Here is an 11,952-nt window from a genome sequence, read left to right on the forward strand (position 1 = left end):
GCAGCCACGCCACCGCCACGGCGCGGCTCCCGCTGTGTCTGGAGCTCCGGCGGCTCTGCTGCCCGCGCACTCTGCGCCTCCCACTCCTTCCCCTCCTCCCCTCCTCCCCCCCTGCCTCCCCTCTCTGGCTCTTCTCCCTCCCCGCCCTGGATGCGCGCAGCCTCGCCAGCGAGCTTCTACCGGTGTGAGTTGCACACAGTACACACCACACACACACACACACACACACACGCAGGGAAGTAATCAGCAGACTGCCTTGGTGAGTGTTGCCTAGCGGTCTCTGGGAAAGATGCGTCTTCCTCCTCCCTGGATAATTAGGGCCAAGGAGCCTCCTGGTGATGCCAGCGAGGACCACGGTTGCCCATAGGCAGATGGAAAAATCAACCTCAGCTCAGCCCTCAGCGCCTATGGAAGCAGGTCCCTGAGGGTTTCGGGTTGATCTCCTCTCCGGCTGCCCCTCATGGGTTTGTGGCATCCCTAACCTTGGCTTCACATAGCTGAGCATTCGCAGGCTTGGCAGGTCGTGGCTAGTTTCTTAAACACCCATATGGCTCTGGCTACATTGACCCTTTCTGTTCTTCCCCCTGCTTTCTTTTCTTTCTTTTTTTTTTTTTTGAAGGGGGAGGGAGAGCTAGAATCGGGGTAATTATTTCCCATGCGCTTCACAAGCAAATTGTCGAATATCTAATTATAGAGGTGATAGGACGGTCTGAGATTTCAGAGAGTCAAAAGAATGTATTTGGTATGGAGATTTCTTCCCGGTGCCAGGTACTCTAAAGATGTCATGATTTAATTTTTATTTAATTTCGTGAAGAGAATGTGTTAGTATTTTAAAATTATAGGATGTGTAAACCCCTGTCATTAATTTCCGTGAAACTAGCATGGGTCAAATAATTTCAGAGTTTTACTTTTTTTTTCTAAGTATTTTAATTGCCTGTATTCTAGTACATCGAGGGAAATTGCAAATAACTAGGAGAAAACTGTTAAGATGGTTTAATTTCTGTACCTGAGTTCTATTAAACCTCTTTATAATATTTTTTCCAACTTACTCATTTGTTTCATAGAGATCCATCAGAAGGCCAACATGGGTACACTGGCATTTGAAAAAAGACTTCAAACAAAAGGACTATAAAACCAAGAGTGAGATTAAAATGATATGCCATATCTCATTTAATACAGGACAAGTAGCCACTGTAGAAACACTGCTTGTATTCATGGGAAAGCTTGTATTCATGTCTCTAGACATATGCCAGTCTTTGCACAATGTTTAGTTAATGCCATTTGCTTTTAAAACTATTTACAATAAAGACAAAGGAATAAAACGGTGCTGATGAAGTTTTGTGAAGAGGTGGGAAATCGTCTTTGATCTTATTTTCTGAAATGTTTTGGCACTACAAGTCTGAAATCAGCTTCATTATATTATAATGTGCTTCAAATACAGGAAGCAAATGCAGAGGGATCTCGGGGAAACTGTCTTGTAGCTTGGCAGACAGTCTCACAGGGAGCCGGAAAGTTGAAATTTATGTTTCTATTGGAAGAACACTCAAGAAATAAGCCTCTCCCACACCCATTTATAGCTGAGTTACTTAAGCATTTCTAAACAGAATACCAAATACAATATCTAAAGTCAAGGGACACATAACAAAGTAGCTAATAGAAGAGGCAGTTTAATGGGGCTCTGAGCTAGGTACTTTCTTTCTATAGGCCTCAGAAACTCACTTAACAACAACAGAATTTATATGTGGTCTTCCAGCTTCCCTTTCTTCCCCGTGTTCTGCATTTTTGTGTTACTACCCTTCTCTGTTCACCAGTCACTAGCTATTTACTATGAATACACAATATAACTGAATTTCTTTAATGACTTCTGCAATACAAGCTTTATATAAACTTTGTATTTTATTTTTCTCTATAATTTGAAACTTTTTATTTTCTCTAAATTGCCCAACATCTCCTTGATTTTTATAGATACTATTATTCCATTCTATAGAAATTCCACCCTCAAAAATAGTTAATACCAGCCCCCCCACAAATATACAACTTTCATCTGAACTTTCCCCAGTATTCAAGTAGAGTCAGTCATAAAAGCCAGATTTCTGTCTTCCTCACAAAAAATGAGTTGCTTCTTGTTTTGTATATATTCATGGTCTATGATTAACTATGACTAACCAAAAGTGTCAATGTGGTTAGAAATAATTATCAATATAGTTAGAAATAATTAGCTACCTGGGAACTGGTGGTTCATGTCTATAATCATAGCTGCTAAGAAAGCTGAGACCTGAGGATCAAGGATCATGGTTCAAAGCCAGACTGAGCACAATTCATGAGACCTTTACCATCAATAACCACCCAAAACCCAGAAATGTAGCTGTGGCTCAAGTGTTAGAACACTTGTCTTGAGAAAAAAAAATGTAAGAGACAATGCCTAGGCCCTGAGTTCAAGACCTAGGGCACATACATACATACATATACATACATATGTGTGTATATATACATATGTATATATAATTTACTAACAGTATATATGTTATATAAAGTGGCAAGTAGATGATGGAAACCAGTAATGCCAAGGAAACGGCACAGTTTTCACTATGGTCATAATTGTGTGATCTCTACCTAAGATTACTAATTTAAATAATTAATACACAATACAAGATCTTTCCTAGACCTCATATAAGTCTCTACCCTTCTTAGTTTAATATAACTTTAGAGAAAGTCACACTTGTTAAATGAATTGCAATGGCCCACAATCAAGGTTACTTTGCTGGTAAGGAACAATTGGTCACAGAATGCAATGTTGGTGGTTTGACTTGGGCCTCACTTTCAAAGTAGATCTTATATTTGCCCAAATGTCTTTATGTTGGCCTGTAGCTATGAAACATACTTGCATGACCATAACATTGCATGAAAATAGACTTTCTCTTTCACACTGCTTTGCACACAGATATTGGCTTGGAGTCCTCATTGTTCACATTTCTCATTGCGAACAATGTCTCAAAAGGTGGAAGTAACTGATACTGTCCTGGATCTCCGCTTGCATATGGCTTCAATACTGTATTTTCTTGGACAAAGGTTATTCAGAATATTATTGATAAGGTACCTTGAAAGACAACTATCCTTATAAATTGCTTCAGTAATATAGTATCAATACGCTAGATAGTCCTACATTCAAATTAGAACAGCAAAAACAATCTTAATAGAAAGTATTGTTAGTACTTACTGAGGGTTTGTGATGTTTTTACATCACATATGCTGCCACCATGGTAGGGATGTAACTATTACCCCTGTGACAATGATGAGAAAAGTGAGAAAATGAGGTCAAGTGGTGTGGCTGGTAAGACATAATCATTTTAACCTGTGGTACTAATTTTATTTATGAAAGTCCTAATGTAAAAAATGTAAATAATACATTTGACAACCAATTAGCCAACAAGATAAAAATTATCCCCAAAGATCTCCAGTAATGAGAACAATTAATTGGTAAATATATTTCTATCATTTCTATATCATTTAAATCCAAAAGTAATTGAACAAATATTATAATCAATTTAGATAAAGAGACGAACCATTACAATTAAGCATTACTTAGAGAAAAAGACTGATTTACACAAAAGCATGAGCATTTTTTATTTTTTTGTGTAATGGTTAGAATGGACCAAAAGAAAAATAATATGGTTATAGTCAGATAATATGAACAAAATTCTAATCAGGTAATAATAAAAGTCAGATAATACTAAAGTCAGATAATATTAACAAAATACAAAAGTACATGGTCAGGTGATAGTAATAAAAGTAGAAGTCACTGAACACACATATAAACATGATAGAAAAACAATACCAAGAATCTTCACAGCCTTGTTTAAAATGTTCTTGTCACATTGCTACAAACTCTTTGGAAACTTAGTGGAAAACAGAAACAAAATGAATGGGGGAATGGGAAACCAACCCTGTTGGAACTATAAATTGTATTATTGAACAGAGTTTTATCAGTCTATGACATGCTGAGATGAGCAGATATAATTTTCTGGTACTTTAAGAGATATAATGTGTTGTGCTGGGAAGGTGGCTCAGTGGTAGAGCGCTTGCCTTGCATGCCTGAGGCCCTGGGTTCGATTCCCCAGCACCACATAAGCAAAAAGAAAAAAGCCGGAAGTGGCACTGTGGCTCAAGTGGTAGAGCGCTAGCCTTGAGTTGAAGAGCTGAGGGACAGCACCCAGGCCTAGAGTTCAGGCCCCACGACTGGACCCCCCCAAAAAAAGAGATATAATGTGTTGTTTAAGTAATCAGAAACCCTTGATGTTCAAAATCAACTATACATATTATTATAGAGATGTATTTTCATTTAATAAACATGTTACAAGAATAATAAATTTTAATTGTTATAAAATGTTGCTTAAGTTTTTAACTTTTATTTCCTTGAAGTCTTACAATCATATTTCTGTCCTAATAACTCCCAAATCTACTTATTAATATGAGGTTAGATTTTACTTTTTTTACTAGGGTTTACAATTAGTATTTATGATTGTTATACTAGAGCAAACCCAGGGGTTTGCAAATGCTAGCATGTGCAAGAATGAGCTCGATTCCCAGCACTTATTATTATTATTGAAAGTTATTTGATTATTAGTTGGATGTTTAACATAAAAATAAAAAATACTCCTTTTTAATGAATTAGTCAACAACCTAAATATATAAATCATTTCATTTTTAACAGTAAATGAGTGTTATTTATCAAAACTTCATTATTTAAACAATCATATCATAATCAGCTCCATTTGTCCATTTCTATGATCCTCCAGAACAGAATGTACTTACACTATTACTCTTAATAATTATTAATTGCTGTATAATACACAAGAAGACATTGAACTAAATTACAGTGAGCTCAAGCGCCACGGCGGATGATGTTGGTGGTTTGTCCTCCAATCACTCCTATATCTCTGCATGGGCACTGAAGATATGGGAGCTTCATGTGAGGTTTTGTGGCTGCTACAGGTTATGAGGAAGCATGCCAACTTTCCAGGATGTTCTCTGATGGTGTTTGCCTCTAGCATCTTGGCTAAGAGGAATCACATACAGATGTGGACAGTGAAATAATAAGGACTCTGGAGGCTGAAAGAATGGGAAAAGCATACATAGAAAAGTAAAACAAAAATATTGAAGTGACACCATTGTGAGTTACAATCCCACTCACTCCAACTTACCTTCTAGAATCTACAAGTCATTTCTAACACATGAAAAAGTAAGTGACAATATGTCTCATATTCTCAGGATAGGATACAACCCAAATATTATAGCAACAAGAAGATTTAAAACTACTCCATTCCTACGAGAGCATGTTTTATAACATAAATAGATATAGCTTGAAAGTGTAAACCAATATATTTATTCAATTGCTTGAGAAAAAAGACATATATATGTGATCAAACTTTGTGTTATTGCTGACTATCCATTGAATGCACTCCTAGGTAATCTTATGTAATCTATTGATGGGATGGTAATGAGGAACTTCTTTTGTAGGGTTGTTTCCTGATCTACTCAGGTTCCTGAAGTTTTAGGACCACTTACTCTTTTTAAAAGTTTAATCAAATAAATTATTGCAATGGGAAAATGTATTAACACTAGTGATAGTTAAATAAATAAGAATACTTCTATGTGTATGTCCTGGTACTTTGGCTTGAACACAGAGCCTTATGCTCTCACTTGACTTTTTCATTCAAGAATGGTGCTCTACGATCTGAATTTTACCTCTGTTTCTGGCTTTAAAAAAAAAAATCAGAGGCTAGGAAGCCCAAAATCACAGTGATGATATTTGGCAAGAGCCTTTCTTGTGAATTATATCATGTCAGAAGGGATTCCATGGTAGAAAACAAAGAGAGAAAAAATAGTCAAGCTTGTGCTTTGGTAAGAAAGCTGCTCTGCCATCAATGACATCAGCATATTCATGATGATTTTTCATGGTCCCATTTTTCTCACTCTCCCTCTTCCTCTTCCTTCCTTTCTTCCTTGCTCTTTTATTTTAGATTTTTAAAAAAATTTATTGAAAAGATGATGAGCAGGGGGGTTACAGCTACATAAGTAAGGCAGTAAGTACATTCTTTTCTAATCATTGTTACTCATCCTTCTTTATCTCCCACTTAGCTCTGTCTATTCCCTCACAAGTTGTAATGTTCATATCCAACATAGTGTCAAGTGAGTATGTTGCTGTGGCTCATCATGTTCTTTTTCTTTTTAATTTAATTTTATTGTCAAGGTGATGTACAGAGGGGTTACAGTTACATAAGCAAGGTACTAAGTAGATTTCTTGTCAAACTTGTTACCCTTTCTTGATAGCTAATTGGAGATAGCCAAATGGACTTTTTTTCTGGACTGACTTCAAACCATGATCCTTAGATTTCAACCTCTTAAGCATCTAGGATAACAGATGTGAACCACCAACACCCAGTGTAAGTACTGTTGTATTCAATTAGAAATAGTAAATGTAATGTAGCACCTTGTGATATCATTCCCATATTATAAAATGGAACCACTTGAATGTTTATATGGATATTTGTCTATGAAAAAAATCATAACTCTAGTTGGGGCACCAGTGGCTCAAGCCTATAATCCTAGCTACTCAGGAGTATTGAGATCTGATGATCATGGTTCAAAGACAGTCTGAGCAGAAAAGTCTGAGATTCTTATCTCTCTTTAATCACAGAAAAAAAGCAGGAAATGGAGTTGTGGCTCAAGTGTTAACCTTGAGCAAAAAAAGCTCTGGGACAGCACTCAGGCCCAGAGTTCAAGCCCCAGGATCTGCAGAAAATGAAATGATACCACTAAAATCAAAATACAAAGGCTCAATTAAAAGTGAATTTTTGAATTTAGCAAGCTACATAATGTTAATATCTCAACATTTTTGCATAAGTTGTGGTATATTTTGCCTCAGTTAGATAAAAGCAAGAGAGATAAGAATTTTTTTATGAAAGCAGGAACAGAAGTGTGTGGAAAGATAGAATTGATGACTAAAATTTTCTGTTAATATAAATTAGCAAAGCAAAAAATGTCTCAGTCTCTATGCCTATTCTAAGTACATCATTTTTTTAAATCCTATTTACTTTCTGAACCAACTCTACATATTTAACAAGCAAGTTCTCCCTTCCTTTGTATCATGTAATTTATGGAAATTTTCTCAAAATATGAAAGAATATGTTTTAAAAATTGGTGCATATCTCCCTTAAGTCTTTTGTCAGGAATGTAATGTTCTGATATACTAATATTTATCAAATGATTTCCTAGGGTTGGTCCTCATATTCCCCTCCCGCTTTGAAGACAACTCTTTCCCGTTTCCTTCTTCTTTAGAGTCTTATTTTAGAATCTTCTTTTTTATATAAAACTGAAAAACATATTCAAAAGCAGTTTCCAAAAATCACTCCCAAACACACTCTTTCTCAATGTTTTCCATCGAGTTTCTGTCTACAAATTCTCAAAAATTGTGACTCAAAAAATTATAAATCATATATATTAGGTCTACTGGTTATCATGGAGCCATCTTTTAAAACACATTTTTTGCTTCAAGTTTTTCCTGATTAATTTATAAACTCTTAGGAAAACAGAACACTATATGGGAATGACATGTACATTGTTATTTTTAAATGATAAAAGGACATTTGCTAAATATGAAAATATAAGTGATGGTTTGTATTTGATGGTTTGTAACTCACAATTAACTGTTTTAAGAGCTAGATAAGTTAAAAATTATTTAAATATCAATACAAATAACCCTAAAGGGAAACCTGACTCAAAAAAAGGGACATACCAAGAATTAGAACTCAAGTAAAATCATGATTTGGAATCTACCCATAGACTTTTCTTAAATTTTATTTTTGTCTTGTAATGTAAATTAATAAGAAAAGGTAAATGAATATTCAATATATTAAACAAGTACATTTTTATAGAACAAAATCTTTGGAGAAAACATCTCCCGTTTTCAACCTCACAAAATATAACCACAATATTGTTTATGTCCAAGAATCAACTCTCATCCAATGTTTACAAAGATGAATTAAAAATGAAAACATAGAAATGTCAAGACAACATAGACAAACATAGAAATGTCATCTCTGTTCTTAAATACACATCTTTCAAGGGGTGTCTCATGGCATTATTCCTGCGCCTTGACATTCCTGAAGAGTTCACACCAGCTTTTACTGGTCTCCCAGCAGTGAGTAGTAAGTATCATTGCACATATGTACCCTCAAAATATGTTGACATTCCAGCTGAGTATCATGGCTCATGCCTGTAATCCTAGCTACTCAGAAGACAATCCAAAGATTGTAATTTCAAGCTAGCCTGGGCAAGAAAATCTGTGAGACTCTTAACACCACGTAATCACCAAGAAGCCAGAAATGGAGGTATGGCTCAGATGATAAAGCCCTAGCCGTGGGAAAAAAGGTCTGGGACAGCACACAGGTACTGAGTTCAAGCCCAGGACAGGAACAAATATTTATATGTAAGTGGAATTCCACAATGTTATCTTTGTAACACTGCATTGTCTCTTAGGGTTTTGCTTGTCAAAATGAATTTACTTCAAGTGAGTTTTTATTTTGAGATAATTATAGATTCATAAGATGTTGCAAAGAGATGTAAAACAAGGTCCCAAGGACCCTTTCCCAAATCTCTTCCAATGTTCACATAATATATATTTGTAATATAAAATCAAAACCAAGAAATTGACATAGGAACAATTTATAAAGCTACTCAGCTTTTAAATTACACATGTAGTCATTTGTGAGCATGTGTGAACATCATTTTATGATGTATTTATTACACTTGTAGACTTGTGTAACCACAAGGAAAATCAGATTAGCAAACAGTACATTCAACTACATATTCCATCTAGCTACCCCTTTATATTCACAGAATAACTGACCTACAGTTTTGATAACAGTTATATTGTTATGCTACCTTGCAAATGTTGCCTACATAGAATGATGCTGTTTGTGTCCTTTTGAGCCTAGTTCTTTTTTTTTTTTTTCATCCAACATGGTTTTTTTGAGTTTTATCCAAGTTATTGCTGAATAGTATTGCCTGGTATATATATAGATCTTTTAACCATTGATAGTCAAGTATATTTTAGTAGTTTTTTGTGTTATTAAAAATAAAGTTTGTGTAAATAGTCATGTTCAAGTTCATATGTGAAGATATGTCCTAATGTCTATGGAGTAGAATGAAACTTTTAAGCAGAGTAAGTCAATTATTTATTATTTCAATGGCATATACCCATAGCAAGATTCATCCTCTCCCAAGTTAACCCCCCTAAAAAGAAGATGACTCCAATTCAGTCGGATATAAATTCCATCTTTATCAAGTATATACTTCAAAAATTGGACACTCAAAGAAACAAAACCCAAATAATAAATAAGCTAATGACTTAAAGACTTTTCAGAAGTAAAAATGTGCAATAGATACATAAATGTTCAACCTCTCTGGCCATAAACAAAATGCAAATCAAAACATCACCGAGATTGCACCTCATCCCACTTAGAATGGTCATTATGAAGAAAACAAAAAAAAATTGTTGGTTTGGATGCAACCCAAAGGGAACTCTAGTGGGAATGTAAACTTGTTTAACCACTCTGGAAAACAGTCTGAAGGTTCCTCAAATGACTAAACAGAACTGCCCTATGATTTACAATCCCACTTCTGGGCATTTATCCAATAGAGCACAAACAACTCTACACTAAAGCTATCCATACAACCATGTTTATTGCAGCACTATTTACCATAGCCATAATATGAAATCAGCTCAGATTCCCTTCAATGGAAGAAAATGTGTTTTATATATACATACACACACACACACACCCACCCACCCACCCACACACACACAAGGGAATTTTACTCAACCATTAGGAAGATTTAGAAAGATTGATACATGGTTCAAAGCCAGCCCAGGCAGGAAAGTTCATGAAACTCTTATCTCCTATAAACCAGCAGAAAACTGGAAGTGGCACTGTGGCTCAAGCTCTTGAGCTGAAGAGTACAGGGACAGTGCCCAAGCCCAGAGTTCAAGCCCCATGACCGACAAAAAAAGTATACATTAAAACATGCAAACATACTCAACACATATGCAAAGCATATATGAAAGTGAAATAGCTGCCAGAATATTGAATTAAAGAGAATTAAAATTAGAACATCAAATAAGTACTTTGATATTTAGATGCTGTAATATCATGTTGCTATATTTAAAATTTTAGTATGCCAACAATACAGAGCTAGTTATTTTAATGAATAATACCAACTTAGATTTATTTTTATTTCTGCTTTTCCTCAAACCTTATTCTCCTAGTTAAAAAAATTCAAATTCTACATTTCGACTCTAGTATTCAAATGAGTAATGTGGAGGGGAAGGGAAAAAACAAATCGTTTAAATAGGGATACAGGTGGACCCATTGCAACAATGAGATTTACAAGTCCTTATGGCGAAAAACGAACTTTACAACTTTGGTGAGAAGGGGGAGGGGGGGAGAAGGATTCAGTGGGGGGGCGGGGGGGGGGAGGATGGGAAGGGCTGGGAAAGGGGAAACAAAGGAGGAGGCTACAATGTTTGATAAGAAATGTACTCATTATCTTGCCCATGTAATTGTACCCCTCTGTACAGTGTTTTCACAATAAATAAAAAAAATTAGTATATTATTATTGAAGTCAATGCTCCTAAGAAAATTCAAATGTTCCATGAGTTGGGGAAAATATTTTAATTGGATATTTGAAAAACTAATTTGGCATTAAAATCTTAAAAATGAAAAATTGCAAATAATGTATTTATATATATTTATAATTTATGCACATGCATGTATTCATTCATACATAGACATATATGCACAGAAATATATATGTAATTTAGTTACTTGTGTTTCTACAGATTTCTGCTTTATAAAATAATCCAAAGCTTAAGCATTTTCCTATTGTTGGAAACGCAATGAAGTCTACTGACCTGTTTTGTGAGAGTTTTACATGCATATACTTACAAATGGGAGGACTAGACAAATGAACAATTCATTTCAACTAGATGCTGCCAACTTGTTTTAAAATGTTTCTCCAATTTTTCAAAGCATGGACAAAATTCTCCTCACTAAACTGTTCAGTTACTTTTGTTGTTAAATTTCCACAGAGATTTTTTTTTTCTCTAAGGAGTACATGGACTTTCTTTTATTTTCTGAGCAACAATAAATGAAAGAGTGAGGGAAAGGCAATTGAAATTTAATAGAAAAATGATTGTGCTTCAAATATGCTAGAAAATAATTTCTTTGTGTGTGTGTAGAAAACATTTAGAGTCCCTTATAAATTCAAGAGAATGCATTCAATATTTTTTTCCCTAAAACATCTGGGAAAAAAAATTACTGTAAGCAAGAGGTGAACTAAACCCAATGAAAATGACTATGAACATCTTACACTAATGTCATTGTGTGAAAACAATCATGTATGGGGGGGAAGGGTCCATATATCAACAAATGCAATTATCTTGTAATTATAATTTCAAAATATAATATTTAAACAATCTGGAAAGATAAAATTATCTTTTTAATCATGTAATTTATGACCTTAGATATATTATGGATGAATTGGGGAAGATGGTAGGGATTTAATTAAAAAGTTGAATTTAAAGATGAAAAGTTCAATTTATGTTAACGTAACATATGCATGACATAAATCTTCATTTGCAATTAGTATGATTTTTTCAAATCACTACTGCAAAACAAAACATAAAACCAAATGGAACAAAAGTATAAAATTGAAACAAATCTGTTTTGGAAATACATACAAACAACTAGAATTCCTCAATTAAAACTTAATATATTCAATCTAGAGACTAGGGGAAAAATCTATTTAGTACTATTAGATCATGGATAAAAAGCTCCTAGAAAATATCCTTTCTGCAAACCCTGATTTAAAATTTCAAAATTTATTTAGATA

This window comes from Dipodomys ordii, unplaced genomic scaffold (assembly GCF_000151885.1).
Source record: "Dipodomys ordii isolate 6190 unplaced genomic scaffold, Dord_2.0 Scaffold8, whole genome shotgun sequence".
In the NCBI taxonomy this organism is placed as follows: Eukaryota; Metazoa; Chordata; class Mammalia; order Rodentia; family Heteromyidae; genus Dipodomys; species Dipodomys ordii.